Here is a 21,601-nt window from a genome sequence, read left to right as displayed (position 1 = left end):
GCTTGGAAGTGGAGGACATGATGGTATGGAGGAGGCTGGGGGTATACTTTGACATCCTGATGACCATATGATTGATGGTTATATACCCGAGATGAAAATAGAGAAACTTCAAACCCGAATGTTGACCTTTTCCCAGGCTAAGTAAACACTCATCCAAACCTAAATGAAATTCACCCTGAAGAAAGTAAAACCCACCTAGGTGTGTGTGGTGGGGCTACACTCCCAGACTCCCCCCCAACCATATATACCAACTCTGGGATCACACTACAGTAAAGAAAAGGGCATGTTGGGCAAGTGTTTATTTACACTGGGAAAAAGTTGATGCACAGGTTTTTCAAGTTTCGCTATTTTCATCTCAGGTATATGACTATCGATCATATGGGTGCTGAGATTTCAAATTAGACCAGGAGGCTGGACATCCTATGTATCCAAAAGACAAGATGGAAGGACAGTGAAGCAAAGCTACTTGGTTTGGGATCCAGAGTCTAATCAGGAGGAGGACAGCTTAGAAATGGTGTCGGAATTGTGGTGAGATAGAGGCTTCAGAAGGCTGTGAGGGATATCATCAGAATTAGTGACAGACTCATGGCAGTCAGACTCCAGTGTATTGCTAGGGCAGTATTCATAATCTCAGCCTATGCCCCACAGCAGGGTTGTGATACTGAGGAAAAGAGTGCATTCAGACAGCAGTTGCAGGACTTACTAGATAAAGATGGACAACATGAATTGGTTTTGATAATGGGTAACCTGAATGCGCATATCAGGACAGACAGAACAAGATATGAGGACTGCTTGGGCCCACATGGGTGGGGCAACAGGAATAAAGAAGGGGAGGCCATTCTACACTTCTGTCTGGTAAATGGCTTGACAGCAGCCAACACATGGTTCAGACAAACAGACAGTCACAAGATCACACAGAAGAGTGATCAACATGTAACTCCGGTAGACTTCCTCCTAGTAAGGAAAAGAAAATGGGGTAGAAGTAGTTATTCTTCCTGTCTGTCCCAAATCTTCTTCACCAGAGAATGAGTCATTCCCAGTGAAACAGTAGGTCCACAGCATAAAACACTAGTTGCCACAATCAGGTGCAAGCAGTGGTCAGAGAAAGCCCTAAGGTCAACATAGACCAGGTTGAAGACCTGGAAGTTGACTGGACAGAAAGTGCAATGGGTCAAGGAGTTACTCAGGACTCTAACACCCCAAAAAGAGGAGAAAACAGGTGGAACTGAAGAAAAATGGCAGTACCTCAAAACAGCATACGTGAGGACTTCAGAACAGATACGTGGTAGAGCCAGGTATGGAAATAAGGTGCATAAGGAAAGTTGGTGGTGGAATGCAGATGGCCAGGAAATCATCAAAAGAAAGAAGGAGTGCAGGAAAAAGTGGGAGATAGAAAAGAAGGACCAGACTAGGAAGGATTACTGGTTGTCTAACAAAGAAGCTAAGAAAGGAGTTTCAGTAGCAAAGAATAAGGCATTAGATGAACTCTACCAGCTTCTGGAAAGTGGCTCAGTAGGTGGTACAAAGAAACTATATCATGTTGCAAGGCAAAATCACAAAGATAAATAAGATAGTCAGACACCCTTCATAACAGATGCCAGCAAACAACTTGCTCACCAGCCCACAGGACATCAAAGGCTGATGGAAGGAGCACTTCCAGTGGCTTCTAAATGAAGAAAGCCCCACAAAAGCTGTATTGCCCCAGACACAGCCTACAATGACAGAAGAAGAGGAGCCCACACTAGAAGAAGTAAGAATAGCACTAAGGAAAATTAAGTCAGGGAAAGCAGCAGGCTCAGATGAAGTCACAGCAGATATGATAAAGATGCTGAGTGAGATAGGGGAGAAATGGCTAAAGAGGGTACTCATAACAGTGTGGAGAGAAAGGCATATCCCAGATGACTGGAGAATAAGCATACACATGCCACTGTACAAGAACAAAGGGACATACACAACTGTAAGCTGTACAGAGGCATCAAACTCCTGTTACATTGCATGAAAGTTCTGGAGAGGGTGATTTATAAATGGCTACATGGAGTAGTAGAATGTAAGATGGGAGATGAGAAGTTTGGATTCAGATCAGGATACAGAACAACTGACCTGATGTTTGCAGTGAGACAGATAGTTGAGAAGAAACTAGTGATGAGGAAAGAGTCCAACTGGGCATTCCTAAATTTGGAGAAAGTATATGACAAGATCCCAAGAAACCAGATTTGGACAGTACTGTGGTAGTTCAAAGTCCCAGCAACATTAGTAGAATTAGTGTAGGCTATGCACAAGGACTTAATGACTCAACCACGAACAGTGTTCGGTCTCATAGAGGGGTTACCAGTGGGAGAAGGTGTACATCAAGGTTCAGCTCTGAGCCCACTACTGTTCATACTGGTGATGGACTACATTAGCAAACAGGTCAGAGGGGGACAGATCAACAAAGTTTCTTCATGCCGATGATGTGGCATTAGAGGCAGACTCTGAGCAAGAACTTCAGCAAATGATAGGGGAATGGAATGCAAAACTCAAGGCACATGGGATGAAACTAAGTACAGATAAGACAGTGGTAATGGTAGCAAACTGATTGTGGAAATCAGAAGAAGCTGAGCAGTGAGATAGAAAGGAAAACAGTGGAACAGAATAGCAGGTTCAAGTATCTGGAAGGGGTGGTTGAGGAGAAGGGAAGTCTGAATGAACAGGTCAAAGCTAAAATCAGAGGGGCCGCAGACAACTGGCATTGAGTGTCAGGTGTAGTCTATGACAGAAGAATGCCAAAGAAACTGAAAAGTAAGGTGTACAAAATAGTAGTGCAACCAGTACTGCTGTATGGTACAGAAACCTGGACAGTAAAAGCAGAGCAGATGAAGAAGCTAGAGGTGATGGAAATGAAGTGCCTGAGATGGGTGGAAGGATGCACACTATGGGACAGATGAAGAAATGAGGACATAAGAGAAGAAGCCAAAGTAGCTCCAATTGCAGAAAATATCAAAGGGAACAGATTACAATGGTTGTTCTGGTACATGTGAAGAAAAGCAGAAAACAATCTCGTGAAGAAGATTTGGGACAGACAGGAGGAAGGTAGAGGAAATGAGGGTGTCCAGCAAAGAGGTGGACGGATTGTGTGAGAGAAGATCTGCAACAGTCAGGCATGAGTGTCGAAGAAGGCAGGAGTGTTGAATTGAATTAAGAGAGATGGTGACAATCAATATGACATCCCAACCCCATGTAGAAAAATGGTAAAAAGGGGATCGATGATGATGATGAGAGAAAATGTAAATTTAATAGCAGGACCTCAGACGATATTTACATATTATTCCCCTAGGTACAATAACTGGGCTAGACTAAGTAGAAATTATTTTTCACAGGAACATTTGCATTTAATTGAAAGCTTTGACACACATCCAATAACTATTTCAGATCATGCACTGATAAAAACAAAGATAAAATGCTGGGTAAATAGGTAAAAAATGAGACAGTGGTGATTTCCCAATTACCAGTTAAAAAGAGAGGAATTTTAACAAATATGCAGTGGAAATTATTTGGGGAATATAGAAATATTTCCAAAAGCTTTAGCTAGTGGGTGGGTTAAAATGAAAATGAAGCTTAAAAAACAGGGTACAAACAAAAGAAAAGATTACGGTTAAGAAGTAATAGAGATTACTTAGTTGGCTGACAAATGTCAAAGTATTGCATAATAAGGGGAATCTCACAGAACTAGAAGAGGCGCAAAAGCAGAGAGATAAGGGCAAAATAAGGAAGTATCTGGATAATATGCATGAGTTTATTAGGATTGCTGTTAAGCAACTATTTTTCAATAACAATTCCAGAGCACAAAACGTTTAGCACAACAAATTATGCAAATGAAAGTAGAAATGGTTGTCGCCAAACTTAGGGAGTCATAATAAGAAAAATAACCACGGATCCTGTAAAGGTATCAGACATATTTCAGAAATTTTATGAAAATTTATATAAAGCAAAGATATGTGGAAATCAAGAAAGAGCACAAATGGAAATATTTATGAAAAACTTAATTATGTCAAGGTTAGAGGTAGATGAGGTTCAACAACTAAGAGTTAAGATATGAGGAGATGAGATAAAAACAATAATGTATAATCAATCTTCAGGAAAATCTCCTGGAACAGATGGTACTCCTGTGTAATTCCGAAAGAAGGGAAGAAAGTAATAAAGATCTTGGAGATTTTGTTTAACAGCATTTTATAAGAAGATGAAACACGAATATCATGGAAGAAAGCTGTGGTGTCTATATTACCCAAGGACGGTGAAGACCCAACAGACCCAGCTTCATACAGACCCATCTGAATTTTAAAGTTTGATTATAAAGTCAAGAGCAAGTCCACCACTATTCCAACAAATGCGTCTTTAAGGCAAATAGCAATCAAAAATGTAAAACACGGACACATCCAAGGCTGGAATAAAAACAAAAACTTTACTGTCCACAAACACAAGCGCTTTCACTTATCGCTTCTTCAGGTGTAAAAACAGCACAATGAAAACACACCCTTTAAATACACTAATAAAATCACATGACCAAGACTTATTGAAACTAATAACACAATTAAAGAAATACATACAATAAAAAACACAGCATAAAACAGCTGAAAATATATGAAAAATATATAAAAAACAATTTATATAAATTTATCAATTAATGCTTTACAAATCTGGTCTTGAGTTTTGGTCTAAGGGGAACACATTCATTAAGCCCACAGCCTGCATCTCCCCTCATCCTGACAATCCATTTTGCTTCCAATTCCTCAGTTCTTGAACATGTATCTCCTAACCTTACATCTTCCACTATTCTCCCAATAGCTATAAACTTAAAACTGTGTGTGGAGTTAGTATTAAGCACATGAGTCTGCATGTCCTTTCCGCGGTCAAGTGAGCATTCGAAAGACATGCGTTGAATGGGCATGCCTTCGTTGAAGGTTGAGCATCGGACTGGCAACTCGACACCATAAAAAACAACTGCCAATCATTAGCGGACCAGAGTTCTGCTGTGGCAACCCCTAACCTGGAAAAGCCAAAAGACATGCTTAGCTACAGCATTAATTTTATTCTGCTTAGAAATATTATAAATATGCTCCCTGATTCATTCTTTGAACAATCTATCAGTTTTGCTTGTGTAAAAATTTTTGCACACAATACAGTATGCAAGATACACTATGTGCTCACTATTACAAGTGGCAGATACATTAAAGGGGCACTAGCTCAGATTTTTTTCTTGAGCAGTTTGTTTACATTTTAGCACTGTGTAAGTCACATGATCACCCAGAGGCAAATTTTTCAAAGTTCAAACTGCCTTCTTACCATACTGCAGGTCAGATTACACAAACTCTCAGCAGGAGTGGCTTTCTTGGAGGAAGTGTGAAAAGGTTACATTTCAAGTATGTCCTTTTCTGTTTACCTTCCCCCATCTATGGCAATTAGATTAGCTAGAATCACTGCATTTCACTCAGCTAGATAACCTGTCTTGTCACACTCAGAACTGTTGCCTCTTTAGCACTGAATTGCTATGTACTTTACTATATACTTGTTTTGAGAAAATAGTTCTAATAATTATTCAGGCCTAGGCAGTAGTATTTCTGTTTGATGTTTGTTACTACAAATCTTTTTTCATGCACTGGCAATTATTTGACTCATGTCTTGCTGTTGGTGTTGCTTGCATTCATCTAGCTGCACTTTTATAATCAAACACATTTTTCCTCATTTTACAGCACAATATTGCTTTGGCCGGTTGTGCTTGCAATATATATATATATATATATATATATATATATATATATATATATATATATATATATATTTCCTGTTTATCTCCCAACATTGACAGGCATCTTTGAAATGCAATCTAAGCACCGTTGTAAAGGGTTTTTTTCTCATTAGCTCTTGCTGTATGTTATCCTTCAGACATCATGCCATGACTATTTCTAGTATTCAGATTGCATCACCATGTTTTTTTTTTTCACTTTGTTTCTACCATTTATTGTGCTTCAATGTTTTGAGCTTGTACACCTTTGTTGAAGGCTTGACTGAAGTGCAGTTAGTTTACACTCTTTAGCGTTTCACAGCTGAGCTGCGGTGGTGGTGCTGCGGTAGCGTTGTCTCCTCACAGTAAGACATTGTCCTGTTAGATTCTCAGCTAAAGTGCCTTCTGTGTGGAGACATGTGTGAATGGGCGTACCTTCGTTGAAGGTTGTGCGTCAGGCCTGGCAAGTCGGTATGTAAAATCTACTGCCAATCATTAGCGAACCGGAGTTCTGCTGTGGAGACCCCTAACCGGGAAAAGCCGAAAGATACAACAACAAGCGTTTCACAGCTGAGGCAAATGCAGTATATGCTTTTTCTCATATACTTTTTATTACCACTACTAGCATACTACCATGGTCCATTTTTTATAAGACATTACAAATTTCATGCTTTGACCAAAGTCTCATGCCCTTGGTCATCCTATATCTTGACTGGTTATAGTCACTTTTTCTGTATGCATGTGCATATGTATGTATGTAACACATAATCTTTCTTTGCATTCTTGTGGTTATAATAAAATTGCCTCTACCTGTTTTACTGACTGGTTTGAAATTCAAGCATTCATGAATATCTATACCTTCTTTATATATTCTGCATATCTCATAATGCATGTCTTTCTATTCACAATATGTATGCAGTGCACATTCCTGGTTTACAAGTGCACTGAAAGGTTACTAGTCTACTGTAATTCTGTTCGTTTTCTCTAAGGGGCCCCTGTTGTGTCTCAGATTGTGTGCTTACCAGTCTACTTTCCCAGTTGCTGATACAATAATAATTCCCACAAGTATTCATGTGTGTGTCTCAATATGTGCTTTATGTCTATCTCACTCTCTTTGTTTATATATATATATATATATATATATATATATATATATATATATATATATATATATAGGCCATTTCCCCTGTGCTTTCCCCTATTAACCTAGTGAACTTGGGCTAGGCTAATAGGATTACCCTGGCATTGTGCCACCCAACCTTAGTTCCCAGTGCCTCTGTCAAGTAGAGCCACTGGAGTGATCCTCAGGGTGAATTTTCTATTTCCCATCCACTCATCAAGATTTCTCTTGAAGAGGGCCAGTGTGGTGCTCTGCTTGACATGTATGGGAAGTCTATTCCAGAGCATGGGCAGTCTCTGGGTTATGAACCTGTCCCTCCAGCATGTTCTGTTGATTGTGGTTATGAGGTTGAGGTCTCTGGAGTGTATGGTGCAGAAGGATTGGGATTTCTTTAGATGTAGCATTTCTAACTGAGCTGGGTTAGACATGGCTTTGTAAGTCAAGCAGAGATTGCCTGTAAGTAGGCAATATGAGACAGAGAATAGTTGGGAATTTTTTGAGTCTGTCCATATAGGACAAGTATTAAGGCCTAGGATCCTCTTTGTGAGTTACTTTTGCAGCCTCTTCAATTGTTGCACGTATCTAGTGAGGTACATGCCAAATGGGGCATTGTACTTAATGACTGGCCTAATGAGGGAAGAGTAGAGGGAAACAATCACCTCCTTCTTCCTGGATGCAAAACCCTTAGTAATGAGATGTGCCACATAGAAGGAATTTCTTGACCACGGTGGCAATGGGGTGGTCAAAAGAGAGGTTATTATGTACATTGACAACCTTCTCCTCTTACCTCCCAACACTCAGACTTGTGACAGAATCACTTATATATCCAAATTGGAAGCCACACACTCTCCACCAGAGACCGAAATAGCTGGTCACGAGGATAAGGTCAACACTTGCACCACACCACACCACATGGAACACATAGCCATCCAGAACACACACCAGCACTGCCTTCACATAAAAGCACAAATCACACATCCATCTTCGTGGAGGCTCTCAATAAAAATCTATCCAAACAGCAGAGACCTCCAAGGCAGAAACACACTTGACCACCACAACACAACGCTAATCACGGATACATAACTCTCCTAAACAGTGTGCCAGTCAACCAAAGCCCCTAAGGCAAAACAGCATGCCCAACACACGAGTCATAGGTGACTCGATAGTGAGGCACATTGATGTTCCACTCACTAGGGTGAATAAGGAGAAAGTAAGAGCTGCCTGTCAGGTGCAAGTATCCACCACATAACACATGCACTCAGGTCCCTCAACAACAGGTACAAATATGACTCTGTCATTGTACATGTGGGTATGAATGACCTGAGATGTACCTCCCTGGACTACATGAAAAGAGACATGGAGGAGCTCTCAGATTATGTAGCCCAGGCAGGTATGACCCTAGCCCTGAGGAGACTCCTACCATCACCCAGAATGATGCAACAGTACAAGCTGAAAATGACTGGATTTCAACAAATGGCTAAGTTTCTGGTGTCATTCTAAGGGGATCCAGTATCTGTCTACCTGGTATAGCATGACTGACACACCTCGATGCTCTGCCAGAGATGGCCTGCATCTGTCATCCCTGGGCTTCCGGATACTGGCCAAGGCTCTTGCTACCCCTATAATGCCTTTTTTAGGTGGTGTTCCAAAGACCAAATTACCACCGCAACAGCTACAAACAAATGCAATCTGAGGGTCATGCTGCTCAACACTAGAAGTCTAAATTTCAAAATGCACTCGCTCGAAGCACTCCTTAAAATGGAGAACATCGACATTTGGGCTGTAACAGAGACCTGGTTCAAGGCAGCAAAAAGCACCCCTGCACTACCAGGCAATAACTCATTCCATATCTTTTGGCCTCAGAACTTGGACCAAAGCTCCAAAGACAGTGGCATTTCCATATTCATAAAGGATGCGCACCTCCAGACTGGTAGCCCAACATAACGCATCAGAGATACTTCAGGTGCAGCTAACACTGGGTAAGACAGCGATTCTGGTTGTAGCCTGCTATAGGTCCCCAACCATGTCTCAAGACTCACACTCCACATTCCTAAGCACCCTGGAGAATATTAGGGTCCAACCTAACAATCTCATACTGGGCAATTTCAACTACCCCTCTATTAACTAGGATATCCACACCTCCAGGCTAGTTGCTCAGCATAATGTATCCGAGGTTATCTAAGTGCAACTAACTCTGGGAAAAACTGCAATCCAAACTGTAGCTTGCTACAGATCCCCCTCCATGCCCCAGGATTCCCACTCCTCTTTTCTTGATGCACTGGAAAATATTAGGGTTCAACCAAACACCCTAATAATGGGAGACTTCAACTACCCTACCATTAACTGGGAAAACTACTCGTGTACCAACTCCTTAGCTCAACGCTTTCTGGAATTCATAAACTCCAATGCCCTAGATCAACTTATCCACACCTCCACCAGGGGCAACAATATCCTAGACCTAGTCATTACCAACATGAGTGACAGGTGTTCCACACCTGAAGTCAACTCCTCGTTGGTCCGATCCGACCATAAGCTTATCACCCTTGATATCCACATCCCGTCCCCACCCCCCCATTAAGGAAACCACAGTAAAACATTTCTCCAAAGCCAACTTCATGCTTCTTAAGACAGAAGTGGTGAACTTCATGACACCCATGCAGATGGACAATACAGTTACAACTGCTGAATCCTACACCAATGCACTCTATAAGCACTTACACGAGTGCATGGATCGTGCTATCCCAAACAAAACCAAGACGCTATCCTCCAAAAAAAGGGAACTAATCTGGTGGTCCCCTGCCATAAACAAACTGTACAACAGAAGGAAGAAACTGTTGCAAAAGAGAGTAAAATCCCATGAGTGGAGGAGCTCCCTGGTCAGCCTCAGTAAGAAGATGAGATCCCTTATAAGATCCTCCAAAGCTAGCTACGAAAACAAAATTGCCACTAAATCCATGGACAACCACAAAGCATTCTATAGCTCTGCCAAGAATCTAGATGGCAACACCCAGATCTGCTCTGAGTTACAGCACAAAGGCACGAAAATTACAGAACCAACTGATATTGCCAATATCCTGGCAGATCGGTTCAGTGCTAACTTTACCCCCCCCCCTTCTCACCCCTAAAGGGCCCATATCTATACAGGAAGAATGCAGAGTCCCTGTAATCACAAGTACGCAGGTAAAAGCTGCACTCTCTAAAGCCAAAAACACAGCATCCATGGGACCGGACAACATCCCAGGCTACGTTTTACACAACTTCAGAATGAACTGGCTCCCCACTTAAGCACCATGTTCAATAATAGTCTCGCATCAGGCTTTGTGCCCACTAAATGGCGCATAGCAACAGTTATCCCACTTCACAAAGCGGGAGCCACCACTGATCCCAGGAACTATCGACTTATTAGCCTGATGAGCCTGGTCTGCAAGGCCATGGAACGTATCATCATGGAACTCATAAATAAAGACATTGGTAACCTCCAAACTCTGGATCCCACCTAGTTCAGGTTTGTGAAAGGCAGATCATGCCTCCTGAACCTGATCGACTTCTTTGAGGCAGTCACCAAAGCCGTGGATGAGGGTAAGGTGGTTCACACAGCTTATCTTGACCTCATCAAGGCGTTCAACACCATCCCTCATTCTGGAATTATAGCTAAACTCACTAAACTAGGTATAAATCCCTACATCACAAGATGGGTTGCCAACTGGCTCACTGACAGAACCCACACTGTAAAAGTTGCAGACTTCAAATCTGACCTCAAGGCAGTGACAAGTGGAGTGCCACAGGGTTCCGTCCTGGGACCTCTCCTGTTTGGTATCTACTTCTCTGAAGTACAGGCTAACACAGAAGGCCTCTGGCTGATGAAGTTCGCAGATGACTGCAAACTAGGAGCCATAGTCAAGTCCCCAAATGATGTGGACATCCTACAGAAGGGCCTCACTGAGGCAGATGCCTGGTGTCAGAGCCATGGCCTCAAGCTCAATGCCAAAAAGTGCAGTGTCATCCCCTTTGGTAAAAACTCTGTACCCATGAACTACCACATAGGCAGCAATCTACTTAACACTGAATGTGTGATAAGAGACCTTGGGACCCAGGTGGACAGTAGTCTCTCCTTTGATAGTTACATCGCCGCAATAGTCCTTCTACGTGGCACACCTCATCATAAAAAGGCTCTCATCCAAGAAAAAAAGAGGTCATTGTTCCCCTCTACTCATCACTCATTAGACCCATTATAGAGTACAATGCCCCTTTTAGAATGTACCTCACAAGACATCTGCAGCAGCTGGAAAGGCCAACAGAAGTACCTCACAAAGTGGATTACTGGCCTCAAACAAATGCCCTACACTGACCGCCTCAAAAAACTCCAGCTTTACTCCGTAGCATATCGCCTACTCTGAGGTGATCTCTGCCTAACATATAAAGCTATGTCAAACCCAGAGCTGTTGGACATGCTACACCTAAAGAAATCCCAATCCCTCCAAGCTATACACTCTAGGGACCTAAACCTTGTCACCACAATAAACAGGACAAGCTGGAGGGATAGATTCCTGTCCCAGAGACTTCCTATACTCTGGAACAAGCTACCCATCTATGTCAAGCAAAGTTCTTCATTAGCACTCTTCAAGAAAAATCTTGATGAGTGTATGCGAAATAGGAAATACACCCTAGGGATCACGTCTGTATCTCTGCTGGACAGTGGCACAGGAAAATAACTTTCTTGGGTGGCATAAGCTATGGTACCTTGCTGGCTAGGCTTATGTAGGCCCTTGGGCTGATAGCTTAGTACCTACCTATGAACCTATGAAATACTCATGTACCAATACACTTTCCCAACGTTTCCTTGAATTAATTAATTCCAATGTCCTGAACCAGCTTTTTCTTACCCCCACTAGAGGTAGCAACATCCTTGACCTGGTCATTACCAACATGGACGACTGCTGCTCTACACCAGTAGTTAACTGCTCCCTGGTTAGATCCGACCACAAACTAATCACCTTGGATATCCACATCCCTCCACCCCCCACTGCCTGCAAAGGTAACCACCATGTAAAACTTCTCCAAAGCTAACTTTGGGCTCCTAAAAACAGAGGTGGCTAACTTCACAGCACCCATGCAAATGGAGAACAGTTGCTTGACCACTGAATCATACACCAATGTACTGTATGAACATGTACACAAATCCATGGATCTCTCCATACCCAATAGAACCAAGACGCTCTCCTCCAAAAAAAGGAAGCCAATCTGGTGGTCCCTGCCATAAACAAACTTTACACGTTGCCTCCATTGTACACAAGGCTTTGTACATGGCTCACCTCAGAAATAAGGGTATTTCATCCAGGAACAAGGAGGTCATAACATCCCTGTACTTCTCTCTTATCAGACGCATTATCAAGTACAATGCCCTCTTCAGCATGTACCTTGCCAAGCACATGCAGCAGCTAGAGAGACCTCAGAGGCTTCTGACCAGGAAAATCCTGGGTCTCAAACACCTATCCTATACTGATAAGCTAAAAGCCCTGTCCCTCTACTCAGGCTCATACAGACTGCTCAGAGGTGACCTGTGTCTGGCATACAAGGCCATGTCAGACACAGCCTTAATGGAGTTGCTGCATATTTGTAAGTCAAACTCCACTTGCGCAACCCACAAGCAAGGCCTCAACCTGGTCTCTGACATTAATAGAACTTGTTGGTGGGATAGATTTGTGTCCCAAAGACTCCCCCATCTGTGGATAGACTCCCTCATCATGTCAAGCAGATTACTAGTCCTTTTTAAGAGGAACCTGGACAACTGGAAGGGAAACAGGAAATACACCCCTGGGATCCCACCTGTGTCTCTGCTTGACAGGGGAAACAGGTGCTGACTTTGTGGGAACATGTGAAAATTCCTTTTTGTTGTGATATAAAAAAATGAGACCACAATATATCATTTCAAAACTTTTCCTACCTTTAATGTGACCTATAACCTGTACAATTCAATTGAAAGACAAACAAATCTGTTAGGGAAAAAATATAAAAAATAAAAAAAAAAATACATTAAGCTGGTTGCATGTGTGTGTGTTGTCTTTTGGCTTTTCCTGGTTAGGGGTTGCCACAGCGGAACTCTGGTCAGCTAATGATTGGCAGTGGATTTTTTTTACGGTGCCAAGGTGCCAGCCCAACACCCAACCTTCATGGAAGGCACACCCATTCACGCACACACCTACCTGCATGTCTTTAAATTCTCGTGACCACGGGGAGGACATGCAGACTCCACACAGAAGGCACTACAGCCGAGAATTGAACCGTAGAGCCTCTTGCTGTGAGGCGACAACGCTAACCGCTGCACCACCATGTGTGCAGACCCTTAAACTAATACTTTTTTGAAGCACCTTTCGATTTAATTACAGCATTCAGTCTTCTTGAGCAGGAGTCTATCATCATGGCACATCTGGACTTGGCAATATTTGTCCACTCTTCCTTGCAAAAGCAGTCCAAATCTATCAGACTGCAAGGGCATCGCTTGTGCACAGCCCTCTTCAGGTCACCCCACAGATTTTCTATTGGATTTAGGTCTGGGCTCTGGCTGGGCCATTCAAATACTTTAATTTTCTTCTGGTGAAGCCATTTTTTTGTTGATTTGGATGTACGCTTGGGGTCATTGTAATGTTGAAAGGTGAAATTCGTCTTCACCTTCAGCTTTCTAGCAGACGCCTGAAGGTTTTGGGCCAAAAGTGACTGGTATTTGGAACTGTTCATAATTCCCTCCACCTTGACTAAAGCCCCAGTTCCAGCTGAAGAAAAGCAAGCCCAAAGCATGATGCTACCACCACTGGTCTACTTCATAACATTGAAAGTTCATAACATTGAATTTCATAACACTGAGACCAGAGCAGTGAAAATTCAAAACACTGAAAACCCAAAACACTGAAAAGTCAGAACATTGAAAGTGTGCTTCATAACACTGAAAACTACATTTCACAAATTAATAAGATCCTGGACACCTACAACACCACCTAACAAACACACTTTCTACTACGTTTCTGCCTGGGCACAAGGCCCCCTGCATCCCCATTTGGGGGGCTCTGCCCCCACACCCCCTGTAAATTAAATATACCAACTCTAAGATCTCACTACAGTGGAAAAAAGTTAATTTCCTAACCTCAGTGTATGAAGTTAGGAAATTAACTTTTTTTCCACTGTAGTGCAATCTTGGAGTTGGTATATTTAATTTATGGGGTGGGCAGAAACCCCCCCCTCATGGGGGTGCAGGGGGGCTTGCTACCCTGTAGAAACTTAGTAGAAAGTGTGTTTGTTAGTTAGGTGTTGTTCTAGATGGAGAGGATATTTATATATACATTATAGTTTTCAATGTTATGAAGCACAGATTCAATGTTCTAAGTTTTCAATGTTTTAGGTTTTCAATGTTTTGAATTTTCGATGTCCTGGTATCAGTGTTATGAAATTCAAGATTATGAACTTTCAATGTTATGAAGTAGACCCGCCACCACCATGCTTCACCATGAGGATGGTAATCTTTTGGTGATGCAAACTGTTGTTTTTGCATCAAATGTACCTTTTGAAATTGTGGCCAAAAAGTTCAACCTTGGTCTCATCAGACCATAACACATTTTCTCACATGCTTTTGGGAGTCTTGAAGTATTGTTTTGCAAATTTTAGCTGGGCCTGGATGTTTTTTGGTTTAAGAAAGGGCTTCCATCTTGCAAACCTACCCCATAGTCCAGACATATGGAGACTACAGGAGATTGTTGTCACATGTAGTACACAACCAGTACTTGCCAGAAATTCCTGCAGCTCCTTTAGTGTTGCTGTAGGTCTCTTGGCAGCCTCCCTGATCAATTTTTGTCTTGACTTTTCATTAATTTTGGAGGGACATCCAGTTCTTTGCAATGTCACTGTTGTCCAATATTTTCTCTACTTTTTGATGACTGTCTTCACTGTGTTCCATGGTATATCCAATGCTGTGGACATTTTTTTGTACCCTTCTGACTGATACTTTTCAACAATGAGATCCCTTTGATGCTTTGTAAGCTCTCTGTGAACCATGGCTTTTGCTGTAGCAGGCAACTAGGACAGCTGAACTTTATTTGGGGTTAATCAGAGTCTCTTCAGTTGATGGCTGGTGTGTACCCAAGAAGACAATGCTGTAATTAAATCAAAAGGTACTTCAACAAAGTATTAGTTTAAGGGTGCGCACACTTATGCAACCAGCTTATTGTAAGTTTTTTTTTTTATTTTTCATATTATTTCCCTTAACACATTTGTTTGTTTTTCAATTGAATTGTACAGGTTATAGGTCACATTAAAGGTGGGAAAAGTTTTGAAATGATTTATTGTAGTCCCATTTTTTTTATATCACCAAAAAAAATGGCATTTTAACAAGGATGTGTACACTTTTTATATTCACTGTGATATATACATATATATATATATATATATATATATATATATATATATATATATATATATACACACACACATACACGTATATAAATTTGATTGTGAATTTGTGTGTGTCTCTGTTTATGTATACAGACATAAGACATACCCACACCTATATGTGTGGTGTGTTGGTGGATATATACCTATATACATGCACACACTCATACACTGACATGCAGGAGGTATTTTGACTAAAGTGACAGTACAGCTGCTCCTAACAGCATTCATGTCACTGACCCTTTATTGCTAGTTTTACAAGTAATTTTTTCCCATTTGTCATATGGCACTTGGCAGAGAGTATTAAGTGTGAATTAAATTACAGAAATTGCAGACCCATAACCCTAACCAGCCTTGTCTGTAAGATCATGGAATGAATCATCCATTAACCCTATAAATAAGGACATATGTGATCCCCAAACCCTTGAACCGAAACAGCTTGATTTTGTCAAAAATGGGTCATGCCTGTTAAACCTGGTAGACTTCTTGAAAAATGTCACCACAGCCATAAACAAAGGCAAATCTGTGCATACAACCTACCTTGACTGAGCAAAGGCCTTTGACACGGTCCCAATTTTGGGCATCATTGATAAACTCTCCTAATTGAATATCAACCCTTATGTTGTCATGTGGGTTGCTAACTGGCTCACTGACAGATCACACTCAGTTAAAGCTGAAGACTTTAATTTAACCAGCAGACCTGTCACCAGTGGGGTTCCACAGGAGTCAGTGCTGGGCCCCTGTTGTTTGAAATATACTTCTCAGAAGTTTAGGCAAAAACAGAGGGGCTGTGTCTGACTAAGTTTGCTGCTGACAGCAAATTAGGTGCAATCACTGAATCCCCAAACAATGTCCGTATACTTCAAGAGGGATTTACACAAATCAGTGGTTGATGCCAAAGCCACGGCCTCAGCTTCAGTGCTAAAAATGCATTAGCACCCACTTCGGTAAAAACAATATCCCTGCAGACCATCATATAATAATACCCTAGTGTAACAGCTTAGTAGTGAAAGACTTGGGAACGCAAGTTGACTGTAGCCTAAACTTTGACCACCATGTGTCTACTGTGGTAAGGAAGGCATTCTGCTTTGCTCACCTCATTATCACAAGAGCAAAACATGTCATAACTCCCCTGTACTCGACCCTTTTCAGGCCAATAACCGAGTACAAGGGTTCCTTTGGTATGTACCTTAACAGGCACCTGCAGCAACTTGAGAGACTTCAGAGGTTTCTAACCAAGAAAATTACAGGGTCTCCAGCACATGTCATACCTTGACAGATTGAAGTCACCATCACTGTACTCAGTAGCATACAGACTACTTAGAGAAGACTTGTGCCTGGCCTACAGAGCAATCTCAGATCAAAACCTAATGGAAATGCTGCACATCCACAAGTCAAATGGGATAAGGGTCACTTGCACCAGGGACATTAACCTGAGCTGCAACATAATAAGGGTCTGCTGGAGAGACAGATATGTCTCTCAAAGGTTGTCACTCCAATGGTATAGAATGCCAGTTCACATCATACACAGCCACTCTATGACCCTGTTTATGTGTAGCCAGGATGACTGGATGGGAAACCACAAATTCCTTGCTGGGGATTTCACCTGTGACCCTCCTAGATATGGCAGTCATTGCTAATTAAGATCTTGAGTTTAAGCTAGATCATTTATATTGATTTCTCTAGAATTATATTGGGTACACATGGCTAGGCTTATAAAGACCTTTGTGTCAGTAGCCTAGTAACCACTTACCAAGTAATGAGTATTCTTGGTTTCAGTCACCTAAATTTATTAGAGATCTTAATCATACTTGTGTGCTGGCACACTCTTAGACTGCAATGCATTTTTTTCAGGATAACTGTTGCCATGTCTCTAAGAATTTGGTCGGGAGAGGTACTTAGGAGGAAGCAAACTCAGCAGCAGGTGGCCAAGAGTAATTACATGTAGACATTAGTGGGGGGTACGTAGGAGGAAGCTAAGCTCAGCAGCAGGTGGCCAAGAGTAATTATATGTAGACATTAGTGGGGGTTACATAGGAGGAAGCCAAGCTCAGCAGAAAATGGCCAAGAGTAATTATATGTAGACATTAGTGGGGGGTACATAGGAGGAAGCCAAGCTCAGCAGCAGGTGGCCAAGAGTAATTACATGTAGACATTATTGGGGGGGTACATAGGAGGAAGCCAAGCTCAGCAGCAGGTGGCCAAGAGTAACTACATGTAGACATTAGTAGGGATACATAGGAGGAAGCCAAGCTCAGCAGCAGGTGGCCAAGAGTAATTACATGTAGACATTAGTGGGGGGTACATAGGAGGAAGCCAAGCTCAGCAGCAGGTGGCCAAGAGTAATTACATGTAGACATTAGTGGGGGTACACATAGGAGGAAGCCAAGCTCAGCAGCAGGTGGCCAAGAGTAATTACATGTAGACATTAGTGGGGGGTACATAGGAGGAAGCCAAGCTCAGCAGCAGGTGGCCAAGAGTAATTATATGTAGACATTAGTGGGGGGTACATAGGAGGAAGCCAAGCTCAGCAGCAGGTGGCCAAGAGTAATTACATGTAGACATTAGTGGGGGGGTACATAGGAGGAAGCCAAGCTCAGCAGCAGGTGGCCAAGAGTAATTACATGTAGACATTAGTGGGGGGTACATAGGAGGAAGCCAAGCTCAGCAGCAGGTGGCCAAGAGTAATTACATGTAGACATTAGTGGGGGGGTACATAGGAGGGTACAAGCTCAGCAGCAGGTGGCCAGGAGTAATTACATGTAGACATTAGTGGGGGGGTACATAGGAGGGTACAAGCTCAGCAGCAGGTGGCCAAGAGTAATTACATGTAGACATTAGTGTGGGGGTACATAGGAGGAAGCCAAGCTCAGCAGCAGGTGGCCAAGAGTAATTACATGTAGACATTAGTGGGGGGTACATAGGAGGGTACAAGCTCAGCAGCAGGTGGCCAAGAGTAATTATATGTAGACATTAGTGGGGTGGGTACATAGGAGGGTACAAGCTCAGCAGCAGGTGGCCAAGAGTAATTACATGTAGACATTAGTGGGGGGTACATAGGAGGGTACAAGCTCAGCAGCAGGTGGCCAAGAGTAATTACATGTAGACATTAGTGGGGGGTACATAGGAGGGTACAAACTCAGCAGCAGGTAGCCAAGAGTAATTACATGCAGACATTATTGTGCCATTACAAAGTTGGAATTCTTCCTGGATATACAAACAGAAGGCAAACAAGGTACTCCCAACTCTCAGACAACATATGTATAGTTCAGGCAGGGAGCAATCAGCAAAAAGGGTGAGGTGAAGAATAATTGGACACTCTACACTATGTTGCTTTCACAGTGGGCTCCATTCAGGAGAGTGGCACTGGAAACAGCACCAGTACCAGTGTGGGTGCAAATTCATTCACAGTATCTGTGGACATATGAAAATAACAGATAAAAAACACCCTCAGCACAGGTAATTTGGTGACTTACAAAAGGGCATTGCAGCAGTTTAGAGACAATATGAAGATGCGAGGTTGTCCAGTTTTATGGCTCGTAACAGTGAAACAATGGAGGGCACACACCCTGCTACTGTTAGAGGCTGATTAAAACAAGTTGAAGGCCGCATTACACATGGCAAGCTATCAGCTGGTTTCAGAAAGGCATGGGGAGGTAGTGCGAGCCTTATGGGACAGGCTCCAAAATGTATGTTGTCAGTAATACAAGTTGTTTTTCGTAGCATGTTGTTTATCATCCCTATGTGGAGCATTTAGCTGGTGAAAATAAGAATATTATAAGGATAAATAGGAGCATGCTCTGACTGATCAGGAGGTGAAGAACCAGTGGCTGTCTCCTGTCTCAGGGGCCACAGAACGGAATGTAGTACAATGCCTACAACATTACCAAACACTGTGCCTACAACACAGATGCCCACTCACACAGTTTCATCATAGACTGGTACTTAAGGAGGAGCAGTTTTCTACCATGAGCAGTGTACGCTGCTCCCCCAGCTTTCAAGTGAGTGCTATATTGCAGAAAACAGTTGTGTGATGAACCTTGGACCTCAAATATATACCACATGCTCAGTTATATTCCACATTCATTTAGCATACTGGCAGCTTCTCATGTGCAGTGGGCAAGGACATCATGGGAGAACATCAAGAAATTTGGAAGATGGAAGTACAACACTTACAAAACATAGCTGAAAAATAAACTCTTCTACCACTCCTAACATTGTTGCTTATGTAAAAAAAATGGGGTGTAACCTCTAAGACATACATTACACCGCGTAACATTACCTTTTGTTGACTGCAGCTTCCCTGCATGTTTGATCACCTGGTACCTTGCTGGTGCTCTTCCATGTGAATGGAAACCTGTTTTATACATCACCTTCTGGAACATGCTAACATTACCTGCGATTTATTGTGGTACTAAAAGTATAAAATGTAAAATTTGTGTTAAAGCCCAAATTATGATATTTACACTGAGGCTGGACAGTTTGCTGAGCTGTACATCCATCCATAATCCTTACCGTTGCATACTATTCATGGTGATACTTATATCAAGGATTCAAATGGCATTTTTAATATGTGCACTTTTTGCTATGTATGCCATTCTTCAGCAGGCAGAGTGCTGTCCGTCAGCAGGGTACATGGCCCATTCCACCCTGCTTGACCTCTTACAACTATGTAAAACACACACCACCATGAACGCCCATAACAAAGATGGTAATCTTTTATAGACACAGAATAGACCATGTCTGGCACAACAGATTTCTGTCCCAAGCAATACTACACATTGTCTATATTCAGTAATATTCTAGATGACTAGCTGGGACTTCATAAATCCTCTATGCGGTACAAACCATGGTGCTTCTTGACCATGGAGCTCAACTCACTTGACAGTGCTTAGGCTTAGTTGGCTATGCTTCTCGATGGTCTTTTGAAATGCATGCCTAGAACTTACCTATGAACTTATCAACCTAATATATAATTACCAAGCATCTTACAAATGTCCATGCTGCATTATATATGCAGAAAAAACTTCATTTTGCTGATGAATGTATTTCTATAATCCATCTCATTTGAATGTCATTACTGTATAGTTTAACTTTATACACTGTACTATTTTTCCTTTCAGAATACCCCCTGCTGTGTTTTTTGTCCTGTAAGAGTAACAACTATATACACACATAACAAGGTACCTGTAAACAAACAGTTAATTCTTTATTTTAATAAGTAATGAAAACAACAAATAAATGTGCACTGTACTCCCCAAGTTATCATGAATTAAATTTAACCTCTGTTTCAAATCATTTAATTCATTCCCCTTATTTCTTTATTCAGCTGTTTAATTGTGTGTTTACCTATTCGTTTCAATTTGATAATCATGTAAGTGGGAGGTGGACAGACCCTTTTGAATCACAACCTGAGCTCCATGGTGAAAGACACAAACCGAAAATTGTAAACAGAAAAAAGAATTATACCACTTTCTGAAAGAAGGTCAAACAGTTTGCCAAAATGCACAAGTGGAATTCAAGTAAGATGATAGTTGAAAAAATATAAGAACTGGAAATGAGGCCAAACTATAACTACCAGTTTGCATGTAAGAAGGGAATTATTGCTCACACCTGAGATGTACATATGTAAAATGTATAAATACTAATAAGCTGTGCAACAGAGTGGCTATGTTAAGTATAGACGGATCTCTCCATTTTTATTTATTTGTTTAGTTTTATGTGCAATGTTGTTTTTAAATTAATGAATGTATATTATAGAGGTCTTGCATTGTTCTGATTCATCAGCATATTCTTTCTTTGCAACAAAATATCACACTTCCTCCTATTTGAAATTTACATTGTTTGACTGTAAACCTGTTAAATTTTATCTGTCTATGCCTAGATATAATAGCTATGTAACAGTCAAATAAAACTATAACTTCACATGGAAATTGTGTGTCTGTTTGCTTGTTTATTTATTTTGTAAATAAATGAAACTACAATGCCACATGTTGTATGTGTGTCTGTTTACTTATTTATATATGTATAAAGTTGTCCTGGCTAGTTCTAATATGAAATAAAAAGGTCTGTCTAGTGTATAGGAATATGCATGCAATAAAAGCCATTCATTTCTTGTGTTTTCATGACATTTGTTATAACCTCTAGGCATACCTCTCAACCTTATAGTGCAGAGAGAGAAGCCCTGACAGAAACATTTAATTGGCAAAAGTAGTTACCAAATTCCAAGATAAAAGAGTAAAAGAGTAGACGACAGTAACTTTACTCAAAAGTGTTACATGACAGTA

Source organism: Protopterus annectens, chromosome 16.part0, assembly GCF_019279795.1.
Source record: "Protopterus annectens isolate FY-2018-M chromosome 16.part0, PAN1.0, whole genome shotgun sequence".
Taxonomy (NCBI): Eukaryota; Metazoa; Chordata; order Ceratodontiformes; family Protopteridae; genus Protopterus; species Protopterus annectens.
The sequence above is the reverse complement of the archived record's forward strand: the minus strand, read 5'-3'. Positions refer to the sequence as shown.